This window comes from Bos javanicus, chromosome 20 (genome assembly GCF_032452875.1).
Source record: "Bos javanicus breed banteng chromosome 20, ARS-OSU_banteng_1.0, whole genome shotgun sequence".
Lineage (NCBI taxonomy): Eukaryota > Metazoa > Chordata > Mammalia > Artiodactyla > Bovidae > Bos > Bos javanicus.
In genome coordinates this window covers 29,275,067-29,297,709 of record NC_083887.1, presented here as the reverse complement: position 1 = coordinate 29,297,709, position 22,643 = coordinate 29,275,067, and the positions used below count along the sequence as shown (strand labels likewise).

Below are 22,643 nucleotides of genomic sequence, written 5' to 3'. Positions count from 1 at the left end.
GTGTGTTATGTTCATTTTCAGTTATCTCCTAAGGCACACACAACAGACATACATATTCCCTTTTAAATGAGTTGAAATAAATGTCTATTATACATGCTTCATGATTCCTTTGAATCATGGAAAACTTTTCAACTCTTGTTTTATCCATCCCTTTCTCCCTTTCTCTCCATTTCTATTTCTTAAACCAGGCATGGTTTTCTCTGTACCTTTTTCCATGTTAACATAAATACATGGAAAACACACACACACACAACACACACATTCTGAGATTGTGGCTTTTTAATCCTTCAAAAATGAATTATATTATATACATTTTTTTCTGTATATTGCTTTTCTCACAGAAACACCCCTCCAAAAGTCTAGTGATGCCACATAGCTAATTCACCCATTTTCTACTGTTTCCTAGCTTCTTCCATGACAAATTATTCTATAATAAACAATCTAATACATATAACCCTTATTTTGATCAATCAGATTCCCAGAAAAGTCTTTATTGGGTCAAAAAGCAAAGTTTTCAATTGATTTTAAAATATACTGCCAGACTGAAAAATACTGTGAGTCAGTTCAGTCTCTCAGTCATATCCAACTCTTTAAGACCCCATTGACTGCAGCACACCAGGCTTCCCTGTCCATCACCAACTTCCAGAGCTTGCTGAAATTCATGTCCATTGAGTCAGTGATGCCATTCAACCAACTCATCCTCTGTCGTCCTCTTCTCCTCCTGCCTTCAGTCTTTCCAAGCATCAGGGTCTTTTCCAGTGAATGAGATTTTTAGCATCAGGTGGCCAAAATATTGGAGTTTCAGCTTTGGCATCAGTCCTTCCAATAAATCTTTAAGGGTGATTTCCCTTATGATTGACTGGTTGGATCTCCTTGCAGTCTAAGGGACGCTCAAGAATCTTCTTCAACAACACAGTTCAAAAGCATCAATTATTCAGCACTCAGCTTTCTTTATATTCCAACTTTCACATCCATACATGACTGCTGGACAAACAATAGCTTTGATGAGATGGCCCTTTGTTGGCAAAGTAATGTCTCTGCTTTTTAATATGCTGTCTAGGTTGGTCATAGCTTTTCTTCCAAGGAGGGTCTTTTAATTTCATGGCTGCACTCACCATCTGCAGTGATTTTGAAGTCCAAGAAAATAAAATTTCTCACCGTTTCCATTGTTTCCCCATCTATTTGCCATGAAGTGATGGGACTGGATGCCATGATCCTCACTGAATTTTAAACCAGCATTTTCACTCTCCTCTTTCATCTTCATCAAGAGGTTCTTTAGTTCTTCTTCACATTGTACCATAAGGGTGCTGTCATCTGCATATCCAGAGAAGGCAGTGGCAACCCACTCCAGTACTCTTGCCTGGAAAGTCCCATGGACGGAGGAGACTGGCAGGCTGCAGTCCATGGGGTCGTGAAGAGTCAGACATGACTGAGCGACTTCACTTTCACTTTTCACTTTCACACATTGGAGAAGGAAATGGCAACCCACTCTAGTGTTCTTGCCTGGAGAATCTCAGGGACAGGGAGAGCCTGGTGGGCTGCCGTCTATGGGGTTGCACAGAGTCAGACATGACTGAAGTGACTTAGCAGCAGCAGCATCTGCATATCTGAATATATTAATATTTCTCCTGGCAATCTTGATTCCAGCTTGTTCTTCATCCAGCCTGGAGTTTTGCATGATGTACTTTGCATATAAGTTAAATAAGCAGGGTGATGATATATAGCCTGGACGTACTCCTTACCCTATTTGGAACCAGTCTGTTGTTCCATGTTCAGTTCTAACTGTTGCTTCTTGACCTGCATACAGATTTCTCAGGAGACAGGTCAGGTGGTCTGGTATTCCCATTTCTTTAAGAATTTTTCAGAGCTTGTTGTGATCCACACAAAGGCTTTGGCATAATCAATAAAGCAGAAGTAGATGTTTATCTAGAATTCTTTTGCTTTTCTGATGATCCAACAGATATTGGCAATTTGATTTTTGGTTCTTCAGCCTTTTCTAAATCCAGCTTGAACCTCTGGAAATTCACAGTTCACGTTCTGTTGAAGCCTGGCTTGGAGAATTTTGAGCATTACTTTGCTAGCATGTGACATGTGTGCAATTGTGCGGTAGTTTGAACATACTTTGGCATTGCCTTTCTTTGGGATTGGAATGAAAACTGACCTTTTCCAGTCCTGTGGCCATTGTTGAGATTTCCAAATTCGCTGGCATATTGAGTGCAGCACTTTCTCAGCATCATCTTTTAGGATTTGAAATAGCTCAACTGGTATTCCATCACCTCCACTAGCTTTGTTCGTAGTGATGCTTCCCAAGGCCCACTTGACTTTGCATTCTAGGATGTCTGGATCTAGGTGAGTGACCACACTATTGTGGTTATCTGGATCATGAAGATATTTTTTTGTATAGTTCTTCTGTTCATTCTTGCCACCTCTTAATACCTTCTGCTTCTGTTAGGTACATACCAGTTCTGCCCTTTATTGTGCTCATCTTTGCATGAAATATTCCCTTGGTATCTCTAATTTTCTTGAAGAGATCTCTAGTCTTTCCCATTCTATTGTTTTCCTCTATTTCTTTGCACTGATCACTGAGGAAGGCTTTCTTATCTCTCCTTGATATTCTTTGGAACTCTGCATTCAAATGGGTATATCTTTTCTTTTTGCCTTTGTCTTTTGCTTCTCTTTTTTTCTCAGCCATTTGTAAGATCTCCTCAGACAACCATTTCACTTTTTGCATTTCATTTTCTTGGGGATGGTCTTGATCACTGCCTCCTGTACAATGTCATGAACCTCTGTCCATAGTTCTTCAGGCACTCTGTCTATCAGATCTAATCCCTTGATCTATTCCTTGAATCTATTTGTCACTTGATTTAGGCCATACCTGAATGTTCTAGTGGTTTTCCCTACTTTCTTCAATTTAAGTCTGAGTTTGGCAATAAGGAGTTCATGATCTGAGCCACAGTCAGCTCTTGATCTTGTTTTTGCTGACTGTATAGAGCTTCTCCATCTTTGGCTGCAAAGAATATAATCAATATGATTTCGGTATTGACCATCTGGGGATGTCCATGTGTAGAGTCTTTTCTTGTGTTTGCTATGACCAGTGTGTTCTCTTGGCAAAACTCTGTTAGCCTTTGCCCTGCCCTGTACTCCAAAGCCAAATTTGCCTGTTACTTCAGGTATCTCTTGACTTCCTACTTTTGCCTTGTAGTCCCTTATAATGAAACGACATGTTTTTCTATGTTAGTTCTAAAAGATCTTGTAGTTCTTCATAGACCCATTCAACCTCAGCTTCTTCAGTATTACTATTTGGGGCATAGACTTGGATTACTGTGATATTGAATGGTTTGCCTTGGAAATGAACAGAGATCATTCTGTCATTTTTGAGATTGCACCCAAGAACTGCATTTCAGACTTTTTTGTTGATTTTGAGGGCTACTCCATTTCTTCTAAGGGATTCTTTCCCACAATAGTAGATATAATGGTTATCTGAGTTAAATTCGTTCATTCCAGTCCATTTTAGTTCACTGATTCCTAAAATGTCGATGTTCATGCTTGCCATCTACTGTTTGACCACTTCTAATTTACCTTGATTCATGGACCTGACATTCCAGGTTCCTGTGCAATATTGTTCTTTACAGCATCGGGCTTTACTTCTATTACTAGTTCCATCCACAACTGGGCATTGTTTTCATTTTGACTCTGTCTCTTCTTTCTTTCTGGAGTTATTTCCCCACTCTTCTCCAGTAGCATATTGGGCACCTACCAACCTGGGGACTTCATCTTTCAGTGTATTCTTTTTGAATTTTCATACTGTTCATGGGGTTTACAAGGCAAGGATGCTGAAGTGGTTTGCCATTCCCTTCTCCAGGGGACCATGTTTTGTCAGAATTCTCCACCAAGACCCATCCATCTTGGGTGGCCATGTTTCCCAAAACAAGTTTTCCAAAAACATGTAAAAATATACTCTTATCACTTTCTATAGTGAGAAAAGCTATTATTATTTATAATAAATAAAAGCTATTATTTTTATATTTCATTGGGTAGGGAACTTGAGAAGGTGTTCACATACTTATTAATTAATTAGACCTCTTTTCTGATGAAATTCTTATTTTTCTTTATTTTAAAATACAGTAATATTTTGAAGACTGGATATCAATTCTTTATTTGGTTTAAATATTTACATATAATTTACTCTTTGCCATACAAAGTTATCATTTTATGTAGAAAAATAAATTGTAAGGAAATGGCAACCCACCCCAGTTCTTGCCTGGAAAATCCCATGGACAGAGGAGCCTGGTAGGCTACAGTTCATGGGGTCACACAGCATCAGACATGACTGAGTGACTTCTTTCACTTTGACAGCTACAAATTTCCTGTATTGGTTTAAAAAACTCTCTAAATTGGAGATTATTCACAGGTCCTAAATTTCTTGAGATTATGTTATTTTATGTTTACTTATATTTACATCTTTTATCTAAGTAAGGTTTTTTGCCTTTGGTACACAGAACGAAGTTCACATTTTCTTTCATTCTATAAAGTTTCTCTCTTGAGACAGCATATGACTTCTAACCTAATCCCCACTGACAGAAAAATTGTCTCCTTTGTTATATACTGTCTTTACACCATGGGTGTTTGTTTCTTGGCTCCATATTTTGCTCCATTAACCTACTTGACTATTTCCATGTTGGTAGAATATGGTTTTAAAATACAGTAACCTTAGAATCTATATATCTATAAATAGAATCTATTTATCTGTCTATCTATCTACCTATCCATAAAGCAAAGACCCCTCTCAATCCTAACGGGAGTTTAAATTGAGTTACTGAGTAAAGGAATTTGAGCAATACCATGTTTTAAGCAGAAAAAGAAAATGTGGATAGATGACTGCAGATGTGGGACAGGATATTTGAGAGAAAACTCTTATAGGAACAGTCATCAAATCCAGAAAATTCATTGTCTACCTATCTATCAAAAGAGTTACTCATGAATTAGCCAGTCTAAAATATAAAGTGATATGTAAGAAAATAAGGACTACACTAGCAAACATATTGATGGCTAGATCTGAAGGCATCACAACAGTTTTTTAGTATAATATGAAAAACTGATTCAGAAAACATTCAGAAAACTAAGATCATGGCATCCAGTCCCATCATTTCATGGCAGATAGATGGGGAAACAGTGGAAACAGTGGCTGACTATTTTTCAGGGCTCCAAAATCACTGCAGATAGAGATTGCAGCAATGAAATTAAAAGACGCTTACTCCTTGCAAGGAAAGTTATGACCAACCTAGGCAGCATATTCAAAAGCAGAGACATTACTTTGCCAACAAAGGTCCGTCTAGTCAAGGCTATGGTTTTCCCAGTGGTCATGTATGGATGTGAGAGTTGGACTGTAAAGAAAGCTGAGCGCTGAAGAATTGATGCTTTTAAACTATGGTGTTGGAGAAGACTCCTGAGAGGCCCTTGGACTGCAAGGAAATCCAACCAGTCCATTCTAAAGGAGATCAGTCCTGGGTGTTCATTGGAAGGACTGATGCTGAAGCTGAAACTCCAGTACTTTGGCCACCTCATGAGAAGAGCTGACTCATTGGAAAAGATCTTGATGCCGGGAAAGATTGAGGGCAGGAGGAGAAGGGGACAACAGAGGATGGGATGGTTGGACGGCATCATCGACTTGATGGACAGGGGTTTGGGTGGACTCCGGGAGTTGGTGATGGGCAGGGAGGCCTGGCGAGCTGCAGTTCATGGGGTCGCAAAGAGTCGGACACGACTGAGCTACTGAACTGAACTGAACTGACCTGAACTGAAAAACTGAAGTTTCTCAACAGGGAATGATACAATCTGAAAGGACAAAATTTATACTTTAAGAAGACTGATCAGGAAGCATTGTTGCAGAGTCATTCTAAACTGAGGATGATTTTTTCTGCCTAAGGGACATGTGGCAACATAAGGAGACCTTTTTGTTTTTAGTGGGTAGAAGCTAGTGAAGCTGCCAAACATCCTAAATTTGCAGGAACGTTCTCCCACAGCATAGAATTATTTGGCCCCAAATGCCAACAATGATGAACTGAGAAATCCTAGTGTGGTGGACAGACTTAACAATGGATTGTTGTTGCTGCTATTCAGTTGCTAAGTTGTGTCTCTTTGTGATCCCATGGACTGCAGCCTGTCAGGATCCTTGCCCATGGGATTTTCCAGGCAAGAATACTGAAGTGGGTTGCCATTTCCTTCTCCAAACAGTGCATACAGAAGTCAATTTAAAAGCTATTACAAGTTTAAGAAAGGTGAAATGAGAGCAAAAATCATATAAAGGTGTAAAGTATAAAACAACAAGAACAACAGGTTTTTCATAAAATGGTAAAAGAGGTGTCCTTCCCTGGTGGCTCACTGGTAGAGAATCCACCTCCCAATGTGGGAGATGTGGCTTTGATCCCTGTGTTGGAAAAATTACCTGGAGAAGGAAATGACAACCCACTCCGGTAGTCTTGCCTGGGAAATCCCATGGACAGAGGTGCCTGCAGGGCTACCGACCATGGGGCTGCCATGAATCAAACACAACTTCACAATTGAGCATGCCCGTGAAAGAAACAGGATATTAGAATAACTCAGGGGGTTATAAAATTTTTAGAAAGATTCATGCAATATATGCTTTTCTTTATGGAGGAGAGTGGATCCCACCACCTAATCAGGTGATGGGATCCTCTCTATTATTCTATGAGACCAGTATCATTGAATTTCCACCACACACATTGTGTTTACAAGACCCAAAACAGCCTTCACAGTGGTATGTAAGTGTTTAGGTGGCAACCATGTGATTATGAGGCTGTTGTTGAAAGAATCCCACCTGGAGGAACAGTATTTTATGCCATTACCTCCATCGTCTTTTATCCCTTCTCATCCTTCCCACCACCCACCGACCCACTACTGCAATCCTAACAGGAAAAATTCAAGTTGGAAAATTAGATTGACTGAGATAAAATAGAAATACAGCATTATCTTTGAAAACTAATATGATAAAAAGAGCATGTATAGCTCTAAATTGTTCAAGGCACTGATTATTATATTAAACTAGTTTAGTCTTATCATCATACAATTCTTAAGATGATGTTGAGGTAGAAAACATAGTGACTTGCTCAAGGTTACCAATTTGTAAGTGGAATAATCCACTTCTATAACCCAGGCAGTCAGACTCTGGGGACCATATTATTATTAACCACTTTATTAACCCAGGCAGGCAGGCTCTAGGGAGCACATTATTAACCACTCTATATGATACTGATTGTGACTTTGTAAACTTAATTATATTTACAACTTCAGGCAAAATATTGAGGGAGAAAGACTAACTGACCAGCTCAAATTTCACATTTCAGCCCTTATTTAATAGAGCAAATTAAAATAAGGCAAAGAATAGGCATAAAGAAAGAAAAGAGAATATTAGAGGCTTTTGTGAAAAATCCAAGAACGTTTCTATTCCCAATACATTCTATTTATTTTATTATGTGGCTGTTCTCTTTTCATCTTTCAAAAATGATTCTATCATATTTTAGTCTACATCAACAATAACATGAATAAGAAACTGTATGCTAACAGTGCTTTACCATACCATCTAAATATTACCAGTATACATGTTATCTGAATCTTACTGAAAGTAAATAAGTTGTCTGTGAGCTCTGATTTAATTAGGGCTTATCTTGTTTTCATTTCAAGTAATGGTTTACTAACAAATTGCTCCTTATAGATTATTTTTTATTATTCAAAGTATTCACTCATTTAATTCATCACTTCATTGAGATATCATTGAAACTGATTATCTCTTGAGGAAAATGTACTGAGCCAGGTTATAGGAAAATATACATATATATGATAATTTTATTATACTATAAGGGAAATTTCATATAAAAAATTATATTTTGAATTTTCTCTAGGTTTACTTAAAATCCTTTGTAAGCATTTGATTTGACACTCTGTTTGTACTGCTATTGAATTTGGGACAGAGTGAAGGGATGTGGCAAAAAGAGAAATATTTATTCTACAGTGTCTAAGATATCCTGACACAGGACATTCAAATTCAAATTAAACCACTTAGTAACACAACATGGCAACAAAAGTTTTCCAGTTCATCATGTTTCACGTGAATTAAATTTTTGTTAAGTTAGGAGGCCAAAATATTCCATCATTGAATACCTGAAATAACTATTCATCTTTTGAAAGCGAATATAAATATGTTAAGTAGGTAAAATCTTAGCAAAATCTGATACACAGAATTTAGAGGTTCAAAAATTCACACATGGGTCTGACCCTGTGCTGTGCTCTGGGGGCACCCGGGTGATCAAGATAAAAATCCCTGACTGACGGGGGCCAACGTCGTGGAGAGGCAGACACTAAACAAACACGTGTGTGTGTGTGAGGTCACGATAAGGGATATTAGAGGAAAATAAAGCCGGAATGGACCGTGGTGGAGGGAAGGCCAGATGTGTAGGCTGAGATTTGAGTGAGGAGGGCCGGGAAGAGCCGGGGAAGCGGCACAGGCAAAGGCCAAGAGGAGGGGGTCCAACCGGCCAGCAGGGAAACCCACCTGTCTGCGGCAGAGGAGGGACAGAGTTGGGGACGAGGAGGCCAACGGAAGGCAGAAGCCACCTGCTTCGGGATGGGTCTGGGACCCACTGCTGGGGGTCAGCGTTTAATTCCAAGTGATCTGGGTCCGTGGAGGGCTTTAGGGTTCTAGCTGGGTTTTTATGGCCTGCGGCTGCTGTAACAAATGACCACAAACCATGTGGCTTGCAACAACGGAAATGTATCCTCTCACAGTTCTGAAAGGCGGAAGTCCAAGTTCAAGGTGTGGGCAGGGCCATGCTCCCTCTGAAGGTTCTAGGGGAGGGTCCTTCCTGGCCTCTTTCAGCTTCCAGTGGCTGCAGATGCCTTCGGTTCGTGGCCCCATCCCCCAAGTCTCTGTCTGGTCCTCACAGGCCTCCTCTCTGGGTCTCTCTATGTCCAAATACTCCTCTCGTTTCTCTAAATACACCTGTCATTGGAATTAGGGCCCATTGCTCAAGAATGGATCATCTCTAGATCCTTGACTGATTTTACCGGCAAAAACTCTGTTTCTGGGACTTCCCTGGCAGTCCAGTGGTTAAGAATCTGCCTTCCAGGGACTTCCCTGGTGGTCCAGTGGCTAAGACTCCACTCTCCCAATGCAGAGGGCCCAGGTTCAATCCCTGGTCAGGGAACTGATCCCACATGCCACACAATTAAGGGTTCCCAAGCTACAACTAAAGATCCTGCATGCCAGAACTAAGACCTGGCAAAGCCAAATAAATGAATAAAAACATTTAGAAAAACAAAACAAAAAAAGAATCTGCAAAAAAAAAAAAAAAAATTCACACATGTATTCTTAAGTTATTAAAGAAGAGGGATAACAAAATAGAAACTAGAAACCCAGGTAGAGAATCAGCAAGGTTACTAAATTTCTATCAGTGTGTTTAATTACTTTCATGATTATTGAATAAACTTATTAGTTATACCAATTATATCAATGCCAATCAGACCAAAAGTTGCACTGAGTCTCCAAGATAAGGAATATAACACAATATAATATGCCTGAAGTCATAACAAGTGTCAGTAAAATAGGTCACCAATTCCAAATATACTGTATTCACTTGAATATGTTATGATTTTACTTTATCTGTATTTACAAAAACAGAATTAGGGCAGTAAACAGTTGTTCTCCATCAATTTCACAGTGCTGAAAAAGGATACCATCAACAGACTTTGCGTGCAAGCTTTATTGCTTTGCCTGAGTGCTCAGTCACATTCAACTCTTTGAAACCCCATGGACTATAGCCTGCCATGTTTTTCTGTCCATGGGACTATCCCAGCAAGAATACTGGAGAAGATTGACATTTTCTCCTCCAGGGGATCTTCACGACCCAAGGATTGACCCTGTGTTTTCTGTAGCTCCTGTATTGGCAGGTGGATTCTTTACCACTGAGCGACCTGGGAAGCTTTATACTGAATAGTAATTGGAATGGAATTAACTCAGTTTTAAGTATTAATTTTAGTTATTTTTTCTTTGAAATATGTCCCCTAGAATTATTGGATTCATATATTTATTACAAACCCAAACATTTAAACAACATTTTTGGTGAGGTCCCCGTCTTAGTTGAATGAAACACAGTGACTTTTTGTTACAGATCATATTAAGTGATAATGTCAGTAGGAAGACAAGTAGAGATCATTTCAATGTGAATGCTCAGTCATGGCTGACTCTTTGCAACCCCATGGACTTTAGCCCACTGGGCTCCTCTGTCCATGTATTTTCCAGGCAAGAATACTGGAGTGGGTTGCCATTTCCTACTTCAGGTGATATTCCTAACCCAAGGATCGAATGTGTGTCTCCTGTGTTTCCTGCACTGGCAGGCAAATTCTTTGCCACTATGCCACCTGGGAAGCCCACTCAACTCAGTGAGTCCACCCTCAACTCAACGAGCCCATCACACATTGAATTATTCAGTAGGAATATTGTGCATGCCATTAAGGAGATCTGTGGTAAAGAATGCCAGCAATGGTAGGTGTAATGTCAAAATGGGGATAACCAAAATAAATACTTCTTTAAAATATATATATATATAGCAACATTTCCCCTATAGCATGGTGTGGTGCAAAGTAAACATTAACCCCAAAGTTCACAAGAAGATAGAGACCCTACCAACGCTGTCCTTTTGTTAATTCCATGACCTATCAACTTTGCTATGTAACATTAACACTGTATTTTTAAAAGTACTGTGGGTTTCCCTCATAGCTCAGTTGGTAAGGACTATATCTGCAATGCAGGAGACCCTGGTTCAATTCCTGGGTTGGGAAGATCCTCTGGAGAAGGGATAGGCTACCCACTCCAGTATTGTGGCCTGGAGAATTCCATGGACTGTATAGTCCATGCGGTTGCAAAAAGTCAGACACAACTGAGTGACTTTCAGTTTCAGGAAATAGTGAATCATTTCTATTCCAGTCACATGATAGAAGATCTTGAATTCTTGGAATATTTATTTGTACTCTTGATAGTTATATTTCCAAATAAATCCAAAGCCATGAATTTTAGCAAGGACATTAAAAAAAATCAGATATACAGTCACATATATTTATTTCAGTTGGGGAAATTTATTTTTCTTATTTGTAGTGTTATGATCTGCTTACATGCTTACAAACATTTGCACCTTTGGCATCAAACCTTTTGCATTACAAGAGAGTTTAAACACTTTATTTTTAGCAATAAAATATAAAGTAACTGAATAACTAAATTGTTGCTAACATAAACAGAATGATGGCTGGTCATTTTAAGAGCTTGATTTAGGCATGTTCCCTGGTCAGTTAATCCTTTGAATTCTTTCTTGTTTCATTAGTGGTGACAAAATACAAAATCCGAATTAAGTAGGTTTATAAATTAAAGTTTAACAGTGATTTAGATTATGGATATTTTCCTCACATTTTTTTGAATGTTGATACATTATTTTAAAATAAAAGTTAAACAAATCAATAAATTACTTTTAAATTTGGCATGTCTATTAACTCCAATTTTTGTACTAAGAATTCATTAACACAGAAAGGCACTAATTGGACATTATTTCAAGATTTTAAAAGTGATTTTTTAATTAGAATTAGCATTTCAAGAAAAATATTTCATTGTTGTATCTCTTTGCACAATATAAGGAATTGTATTTTACACATTTTCTATATATAAATATTGGTAGATATATTTTATATACACATTAATATAAAGGAACAATGGAAGAGATTAGCATAAACAGAACATTTAACTCTTTGCAAGATACTATTACATCATCTCAGACTTCCCTTGTAGCTAAGTTGGTAAAGAATCTGCCTTCGATGCAAGAGACCTGGGTTCAATCCCCGGTCTGGAAAATCCTCTGGAGAAGGAATTAGCAACCCACTCCAGTATTCTTGCCTGGAGAATCCCATGGAGAGAGGAGTCTGGTGGGCTACAGTCCGTGGGGTTGCAAGAGTCAGACATGCCTCAGTGACTAAACCACCAGCATTACATCATCTCGTTGCTCCTTATAAAATTCTTGAAACCTGATATTGTTATTACAGGGAGGGAATACAAAGCTTGGAAAAATTAAATTTCTTGAAAAAAGAAATTTTTTTTCAAAGTTACACACTTGTAGGTGACAAAGTTGGAATGAAACCACAGGTCTGCTGAAGCGTAGTATAACCCTCTCATTCCAAATATCATAGCCATGTATTTCATAACCATTATATAAGTAAAATTCATGATAATTATTATGAAGATTTTTCAAGCATTTTAAGAACATAACTGTAACACAAATTCTTTACAGTATGTGCATACTTTCATTGCAAACGGAAAAGGAAATCTCTACTGCACCTTAAGGGAATTTAGAGGAAAAATTATCTCAGGTTTTCATCAGAGAAGACCTCTGAGGGAAAATTCCCTGGAGCATCTGAGGTCAATAAAGATGGCTTGGTTATAGGGTTGTATTTCACTTTCATATTTTCCTATTGGCCAAGAACTCTCAAAGGCTTCTCCTGCTTTCCTCCTATCCCCATAGCCAAGGATGGAGCAAACTATCTTGGTCTCTAATAAGAATGAGTCTTTTGAAAGGAAATCCTTGTCTGAGACTTAATCCTCCAGAGAGTTGGAAGGTGCCCGTGACATTGGGAGGCAAATTCAACATGAAACAGTAACTGATGCCATGTACTGTCACTCAACATCTGGCTGAAGTAAAATAAGCAATTGATGTCATTTTCTAAGTGCTTTTATTTAATATGCACGCAAAGAGTCAGACATGATTTAGTGACTGAACAACAAATGTGCGTTAAATTAATTGTATGGGTTTTAGCAAAGCAGCTCTGCACTGATTATCTTCCAATTAGTAGATCATCTCCTTTTTATGGCATTCTTAAGTTGTTAACTCTGCTAATGAGAGGTTTTTGCATCTTACTAATGTTAAAAATGACTAAAATTAAAGTGAAATGAAGAATCATAGTCGTATTGCTAGGCTCAAACTTATACTCTTAATAAGAAAAGTAGCTACCTGAGACATAAAAGAAGCAGAGAGTAAAGAACATTTTTCCAGCCTGAGCATAGCCTTTGGGTGGTTATTATTAATTATTAGAGTGTAAAATTTACTAAATATGCAATTTCTGTTTATGTTGCCATATAAAAACAAGGAATTAGATTTTCTTCCTAGATAATTTGCACATATGTCAATTTGTATGGCAGATGGTGGACTGTAGAAAGAATCTGCTTTTTATTCAGGTTAAATCAATCAGTTTATACAAAAGACTGACTCATAAAGTAGCTGTATATAAAAAGGTGGATACGGAATAAGATGTTTATGTGTTTTCCACATAACATAGTCCTCTAAGTTTATGAATAGGCCGTGTATGTGTGTGTGTCTTAATTTAACAAATCTGTTTGTAACATTTTCTATTGCTAGGTACAATTGTAACCTCTTTACAAACATGTAAGTCATGAAGAATTTTATTGAAATATAATGTTCAGAAACAAGTATAATTAAAATATAAAAAAAATTTAGACCATAGAAAAAGAAATGTGTAAGCTGCCAAGAAGCTTACTTAATAATTGTTTATTTATGTGGAGGTTAAAACAGAGCTTTTCCACTAACACAAAAGTCAGGCTTTAACTTTTTACTCTGAAATCCCACCTTCGTCATAGTAAAATTTGCTCTTAACATTTAACCATGTAATTTGGATGGTAGGGTAAATGAACTTCTCTGCTTTTTCTTTTTATATCGGGATTTGCTACTGGGCCAGGGATCCCACCACCACTTGTAAGAAGGGACAGTGAAATAAATAAAAATTTCAACCCATTAAACATATTTATCTACAGTAGACTGACTTTTATCCCTAGATTCATAGAAAGTTATAATTGTATGAGACTTGGGCAAAAATTTAGTCTATCCCCTTATAAGCAAACTGAGTTTCAGGATCTCCATGGTGATAAGGTAAAAATGTAAAAACATATAAGTAAATAAACAAATAGTTACATAAATGAGAGTACTCAGGCTACCCAATTTCATTTTAATCTAACATCCAAGGAACAATATACTTAAGGTCTCAACTGATCTGTCTAAGAATTGAAAAACAAATGAAGCTCTCATGTCTCTACATGCTTGCAAGTATCACTTCCACTATAGTTGCATAATTACAATAATAATCATAACATCACCACCATCAACAACAAAACCACCGAGTTCAGCTTATATAGATCTCTTACAATTAGAATTTAATTTGTCTTTGTCATTATCACAACAGTTTTATGGTAGCTAGAGCAGCCTTCATTATATTCATTTTACTGTTGAGGATGAAGTTCAAGAAGCAGTACCTCTCCATTTGCTCATTGCAAATACACTGCGTTTTAAGCTATAGCTTAATAATTGCTATTCTGTACTCGGTTCATATTTGGGTATTTAAGAGGAAAAAAAAATCAATCATGATCTGGTTAAACTATTTCCATTCTGAAAGTGATAGTACAACTCAAGTTATTATTACCATATATCTAGGTAAAATGATAAGGCCATCCACTATAATCTGTATTGCTCAGCATTGTCCTCAAGTTATCTATTTCAGGGAAATATACTCTTATTAGATCAATGCCTAATTAAATTATACAGAAAACCATTTCCCTATGCTCAGGCTATTTCAATCACAAGTTTGAAAGATAAATGACATCAGTTAAAATTATTGTGTTACTTTAGAAAAATATTTTAAAAATTTATCTTATTTACAGCAAAGTAGTAATTACATAAATCAGCAACAGTACATCTTATTTAATTCTAAACAGAGGACCTTCACTTGCAGACAAACAAATAAAGCCTTCAACTACAATCAATGCTAGAACTTGGTGTATTGATTATGCAATCGAATAAAATAAGCCTAGGAAATCCTCTGCTGTGTAAGGCTGTGCAAAAGGGAGAAGGTATTGAGCATTTATTTTTAGAAGTCTAACCCACAGCTTAAAGCTCTTTTTTTAAAAAAGCTTTTTATTTTATATTGCAACATAGCCAATTGACAATATTGTGATAGTTTCAGGTGGACAGCAAAGGGACTCACTTATACATATAAATGTATCCATTCTCCCCCAAGATGCCCTCCCATCCAGGCTGCCACAAAACATTGAGCAGAGTTCCCTGTGCTATATAGTAGGTCCATTTTTAAATATAGCAGTGTGTACATGCTGATCCCAAATTTCTAACTATCCCTTACCCCATCCTTCCCGGCTGGTTACTGTAAGTTCCTTCTATAAGTCTGTGAGTCTTTTTAATGTTTTATAAATAAGTTCATTTCTTTGTAGATTTTGCATAAAAGGGTTTTTGCATAAAAGGGTTATTGCAAAAATACTGCAATATTTCTCTTCCTCTGCTCGACTTACTTTGCTCAGTATAACAATCTTCACTTAGCATGACAATCTCTAGGTCCACAACTTAAAGCTCTTATCCCATGACATGTATTTTCGTAGTGTTTTCGTAGCATGTATGGCTTGTGCATCAGTTACTGATCTGAAAGAATACTCTTGCTTTGGCTTCTAAATCTACACAAGACTTATACAAATGTAAGTATTATAACATGTGGACTCCTTGATCTTACCAACAACTTCACATAAAATGCAAATATCAAATAGTACTTAAGGCAAAACTTATTTCTTGATCAATAGAATCAAACCAAATACACTTTACTAGTACTAAAATGGTTAAATGCTAGAGTCTTAGTTCTGCATAATAAATCAATTCTCCAATCACATTACATTTCATTGTGAGTATGTGTGTATGTGTGTGTCTACATATATTAGAAAGAGAAAGGGAGGGCATGAGAAGGGGAGAGAGACAAGAGTTTCTTTTCAAGGGTTAGACTATCTTCTTTCAGCCATATCCCTGAATTCACATATAGACTGACTTGGAAATCTGTAAGCAAACAAACTATTAAAAAAAAAAAAAAAAGGGAGATAATTTGAAACAGCTTGTTTTACTTTCTCCTTTTTTTTTTTTCTTCCAGTTTTTGATTCTACCAACTTAAAAAAAGACTAGGAAAATGGTGATTCAGACATGATTCCCATCTCTGATAAGCTCCTTTCAATTCTCTAAATCAGAACAAAAATACATGCACGATCATCCCATATTCAACATGGCATTACTATCCATAGAAAATGTTGATGTGAAATAAATTCTTGTTGAACTTCAGGAGATTCCTTTGAAAATATGCTAATGAGCATATTCTAGCTATTTTCTTATGGCATGGAGAAGGAAACCAAGGTTATCTTAGTTTTAGGAAAGAAGTAGTTTTTACTCTAGTTCTGCACACACAAAAAATATAATAATAAAAAGGCAAATGCTACAAGAAATGAAGTGTCTCTAGTTTTTTGGTGGAATTTTTCAGTTCAGGACAGTTCAGTCGCTCAGTCGTGTCTGACTCTTTGCGACCCCGTGAATTGCAGCACGCCAGGCCTCCCTGTCCATCACAACTCCCAGAGTTCACCCAAACTCATGTCCATTGAGTCAGTGATGCCATCCAGCCATCTCATCCTCTGTCGTCCCCTTCTCCTCCTGCCTCCAAACCCTCCCAGCGCCAGGGTCTTTTCCAATGAGTCAACTCTTCGCATCAGGTGGCCAAAGTATTGGAGTTTCAGCTTCAGCATCAGTCCTTCCAATGAACACCCACGGCTGATCTCCCTTTAGGATGGACTGATTGGATTTCCTTGCAGTCCAAGGCACTCTCAAGAGTCTTCTCCAGCGCCACAGTTCAAAAGCATCAATTCTTCGGCGTTAAGGTTTCTTCACAGTCCAAATCTCACATCCATACATGACCACTGGAAAAATCATAGCCTCGACTAGATGGACCTTTGTTGGCAAGGTAATATCTCTGCTTTTCAATATGCTATCTAGGTTGGTTGTAACTTTCTTTCTAAGGAGTAAGCGTCTTTTAATTTCATGGCTGTAATTCTCATATGCAGTGATTTTGGAGCCCCCAAAAATAAAGTCTGATACTGTTTCCACTGTTTCCCCATCTATTTCCATGAAGTGATGGGGCCAGATGCCATGATCTTAGTTTTCTGAATGTTGAGCTTTAAGCCAACTTTTTCACTCTCCATTTTCACTTTCATCAAGAGGCTTTTTAGTTCCTCTTCACTTTCTGCCATAAGGGTGGTATCATCTGCATATCTGAGGTGATTGATATTTCTCCCAGCAATCTTGATTCCAGCTTGTGCTTCTTCAAGCCCAGCGTTTCTCATGATGTACTCTGCATATAAGTTAAATAAGCAGGGTGACAATATACAGACTTTACGTACTTCTTTTCCTATTTGGAACCAGTGTGTTGTTCCATGTCCAGTTCTAATTGTTGCTTCCTGACCTGCATATAGGTTTCTCAAGAGGCAGGGCAGGTGGTCTGGTATTCCCATCTCTTTCTTCAGTTCAGTTCAGTTCAGTCACTCAGTCGTGTCTGACTCTTTGCAACCCCATGAATCGCAGCACTCCAGGCCTCCCTGTCCATCACCAACTTCCAGAATTCACTCAAACTCACGTCCATCAAGTCGGTGATGCCATCCAGCCATCTCATCCTCTGTTGTCCCCTTCTCCTCTTGCTCCCAATCCCTCCCAGCATCAGAGTCTTTTCCAAACCTATTTCTAATTCTAAAATTACCTAATGCCAACGCAACCCACAATTTTAACCACTTTGGACGTGGACATGATAATCAGTGCTTCCTAAGAAACACTGCTTAGTACAATTCCTGAAGAACACTGATCTATATCATCTTAATCAAATTTGCCAAATTTGTTACAAACTGACTTGAAGGAACACAACCAGACAGTTCATGTAGATATGTCTTCTTAAACTTCCTCTGATATGGAAGGAAACAACACCATGGCTTACTGGCACAGCTAGAGAAGGCCTTAGCAATTAACAGCATATATTTCTCAGTCAACAGGGACTGTTCAGGAAAAAAAGAAGTAAGCATGCAAAGCTTAATGATTTCTCTTGTGCATCACTTCCATGACTCATGCCACATTTTCCCAAGCTAGTTCTAAAATGGTTAATCTGCTCTGATGAGTAAATGGTCTTTCACCTTCAACTGGTTTGGGCACTAGTGATATGGGTTAACAAAACCATCTGTGTGAGTTTGGCTGTGGGTATAGGTGTCTGTGGACCCAAGGCTTGCCTAGAAAGGGTATAACATAGTGTGCAACCTGTGTGCTGTCCCAGGGAGTGCTGTGACACTAGGTTCTCCAGACGGTGGAGAAGCAGCGGCAAACCTCAGTGGTACCAACTTCCATCAGATTGCAGATGAGGTTTGGAAGGAGAGTTCCAAGTTCTCCAACCAGAGAATCAAGACAAGAAATGACCTACTCAAAAGTCTCTCCCACATCTTCTAAGATGCTAGAAATTACTTTGAGTTTCTCTATTTTAGGTAAGAAAGTAAAATCAGTGACATTTCTGGATGGTCATGATTTAAATGCCTGTACACTATACTAGCTGTATACCAGGGCTTCCCTGGTGGCTCAGCTAGTAAAGAATTCGCTTGCAATGTGGGAGACCTGGGTTTGATCCCTGAGTTGGGAAGATCCCCTGGAGAAGTGAAAGGCTACTCACTCCAGTATTCTGACCTGGAGAATTCCATGGACTGTACAGCCCATGGGATCACAAAGAGCTGGACACGACTGAGTGACTTTCACACTACCTAAAGTCAGTATATCCTCCTCCTGTGGCCTGCAGTTCCCTTGGCTGGCCCCAATAATGTTCAGGCTTGACTCTCAAATACTGGAACTGGATATGTTTTGGATAGCCCCAAGCACAGAAGGCAAGAGGAACATCCCAAGATGAGTTCTTTAGAGAAAGATAAAACTTGAATGCCATAAAATTGAAAGCAAATGTCAGAAGTAGACTCTCTCCATTGAAAAGATATAGGACTGGAGTCAGGTATGAATGATGAGGTGCAGACAGATTGCTGTTGCTTTGGAATGGTCCATGGCTTGCCTTTGGCTATCATTGGAAATGTATTATTGGTTAGAAAGTAATGGTTCAAAGGATTTTTTGTATCCTTTATTTTTTTTAGAGTGAGGTGGCATGCTGCGTTAGTGAAGAGTCACCCTTGAAGGTTGGAAAAGGATAAAAAATAAAAAATATATGTCTCCATATAAGGAATGGGTCTTTGAGACACCATGGACTGTAGCCTGCCAGGTTTCTCCGTCCATGGGATTTTCCAGGCAAGAATACTGGAGTATTTCCTTCTCCTGGGGATCTTCCCAACCCAGGGATCGAACCTGGGTCTCCTGAATTGCATGCAGACTCCTTATCATCTCCATATAAGGAATAGAAAAGTTTATAGAAACTTGGGGTAGAAAATGAATAGCACTCAAGAAAGTAAATCCCAGAGCATCATTTATGATAAAGGTGGAATCTGAGCAATGGGGTAGGGAGAGTAGCAATAAAAGTCATAAAGGAAAAAATATTAATTTTATTATATTTATAAACTCATCTGACATTAACACCATAGAGACATAATGTAGCTTTATGAGAAGACATAAAATGTGTCGACATTTTTTGTAAACCAATAGGTGCCATGAAAGTATAAATGATAGTATTACTGTTATTGTTATTATTAGTCAGCACTACACATTGATAATGACACGGTTCCCTGAGGATCTCAATTATATATGCCAATTTGAAGATATTCAGAGTTGATTCTAGTTATGCATTTTTCTCCATATTTTGTTAGCCACATTATGCAGGAGTAAATTGCACAAGTAAAACGGATCAATATTTTGACAAAGTATAAATACAGAACTTTCAGAGGTAGGAAAAAACGTGAAGAATAATTAGTATTTAGAGTGGTAATACAATCACAGGAATAAGAAGGGACAGGAAATTTTGGTTAAATTACTGATTTTGATAACATTATCGATATAGGAAAAATTTTATCTCAGAATGAACTAAGACATTTCTAAAGACAAATTCCATAGTGAACTAAGGGATTTTCAAAGGCAATGGTCTAACGCTGAAATTAGACAGCAAAAGAGACACTGATGTATAGAACAGTCTTATGGACTCTGCGGGAGAGGGAGAGGGTGGGAAGATTTGGGAGAATGACATTGAAACATGTAAAATATCATGCAAGAAACGAGTTGCCAGTCCAGGTTCGATGCACGATACTGGATGCTTGGGGCTAGTGCACTGGGACGATCCAGAGGGATGGTATAGGGAGGGAGGAGGGAGGAGGGTTCAGGATGGGGAACACATATATACCTGTGGCGGATTCATTTTGATATTTGGCAAAACTAATACAATTATGTAAAGTTTAAAAATAAAATAAAATTAAAAAAAATGATAAAGATATACCCATGAACACAAAACACAAGGGATTAAAGATAAACTAGAAACAGAATTCACATATCTCAAAGCCAACAGGTTGCCCCCAAAGTTTAAGGAAAACAACTGAGCCTTATCATGTACTCCAGATGTTAATAAAGTGGACCACTTGAAAAGGAAAGAAGTTCCAGAAAACAAATGTTCATTAGCAATGGACCCTTGTTATCCTAACAACATATAAATAACAAAATATAAATCACAGGGACACTGTGCCATTTACTAGACTAAGCAGGAGTTTTACTTCACGTATTTTTATTCACAAGTAAAACACGACAGGTTTCACTTCAATCAAGAACTTATTTATTTGTTAACCTATTTCTCTCTTCCATGATGCCTTTTCCCATAAAATAAGCAACAAATTCCAAACAAATCTAGTTTACTCTCAATACTTAGGTGAACAGAGTTGAATATGATTTATCAAAATAAGAGGCCACTCCCCTTTCCTCTAGCCCTAACAATTTACAGGGATGCCCTCTACTTGGCTTTAAACAGATGTCCCAAATTCTGTGTCCAAACAGAACTCTTCTAAACCAAGCCTACCAGCATGGACACCCACTGTTCCCAAATCCTCCTGCTCAGTTTTTACTGACTCCATATTGTAGTTCCCATCTGTCCACTGGGTGGACCCAAAGCATCCACGCAGAAGGGCAGCTAAGAGACTTCCCTGGCGCTCTAGTGGTTAAGACTCTGCCTTCCAATGCAGGGGACCTGTGTTTGATCCCTGCTCTGGGAACTGGGATTCCACACGCTGTGGGGCAGCTGGATGTGTGCCATTGCTATCACCACAACTAAGACCTGATGACGCCAAATAGTATTAAAAAGAGAGAGAGCAGCTAAGCAGTACCTGTTCCCACTTTATCATCCGCTTTACCATAGTTCTCAGGCCAGCAGGCTTGAAAGTACATATTTATAACAGAAAAAGTGAAAGTGAAAGTGTTATTCACTCAGTCATGCCCAACTCTTTGCAACTCCATGGATTGTATGTAGCCTGCCAGGGTCCTCTGTCCATGGAATTCTCCGGGCAAGAATACTGGAGTGGGTTGCCATTCGCTTCTCCAGGGGGATTTCCTGACCCAGGAACTGAACCTGGGTCTCCTGAATTGCAGGCAGATTCTTTACCATCTGAGCCACCAGGGAGGCCCATTTATTACAGAACAACCAACCAAACACATGTAAACAACAATTTTTAAAAATCCTTTTTTTTTATCATCACATTTTTATAATATGGAAAACAACTTGACATCGCTAATAGTCATGCTATTAACTACCATCATTAATAGTCATGCTTCTGTGTACTTCTTCCAGGATCCATGACCCTGGCCAGTTGTTTCCCTTCCTAAGTTTTTAAAAATCAAATTATACTTCTGTGATTGATATTGTCTCATCATTAGATACTATCATCTTTTAAGTGGTAGTTGATGTTAAACTGACCCTTCTGTTCTTTCACCATCCTTAGACTTTGATTCTGCTGCTTTATTCCTAAAGCTGGTTAGGGTCTCTTTTATTGTCTATTTTACTTCTCTCTTGAACAGAACATAAAGCTCCTTTCTTTTTATTCTAGCTTTATTGAGATAATCAGGGCTTCCCTGGTGGCTCAACAGTAAAGACTCCACCTGCCAATGGCGGGGACATGGGTTTGACCCCTGGTTTGGGAAGATTCTCTGAAGAAGGAAATGGCAACCCACTCCAGTATTGTTGCCTGGGAAATCCCATGGACAGAGTAGACTGGTGGCTACTACAGTCCATGGCTTTGCAAAAGAGTCGGATGCACCTTAGGGACTGCTGCTTCTGCTGCTAAGTCACTTTAGTAAACAAATTTGATAATTGATAAATAACATTGCATTGATTTAAGATGTACAAAATAATTATATATATATATATATATATTGTGATTATCAAAATAAGTTAGTTAACATCCACCACCCCACACAGTTGCAAAAATAGAATGCTTTAGGAATTTGCATGTCAGCCTTGTGCAGGGGCCATGCTAATATCTGTATCTTCTAATTTTATGTGTGTGCTACAAAAGTGAACACTAAAGCTCCTTTTCTTCACCTCGATGAAAAAATGCTTCATTTTACTTACATTTTTATTGTCTGGATTATTACAAATTAAGACACAAATGTGGAGAGGGAAATGGCAACCCACTTCAGTATTTTTGTCTGGAGAATTCCATGGACAGAAGAACCTGGCAGGCTATAGTCCATGGAGTTGCAAAGAGCTGGACAGGACTA

At 38.2% G+C, this 22,643-nt stretch overlaps 1 protein-coding gene and 1 non-coding gene across 2 annotated transcripts in view; both read right to left on the bottom strand.

Annotated features, from left to right (window-relative positions):
* HCN1 (hyperpolarization activated cyclic nucleotide gated potassium channel 1) overlaps positions 1-22,643 on the bottom strand; it is a 466,192-nt gene that overhangs the window by 145,940 nt on the left and 297,609 nt on the right. The window lies entirely within an intron of this gene.
* LOC133233859 (U6 spliceosomal RNA) lies at positions 22,344-22,445 on the bottom strand. The gene has a single exon (XR_009731904.1). It is a non-coding gene; the product is annotated as a U6 spliceosomal RNA (small nuclear RNA).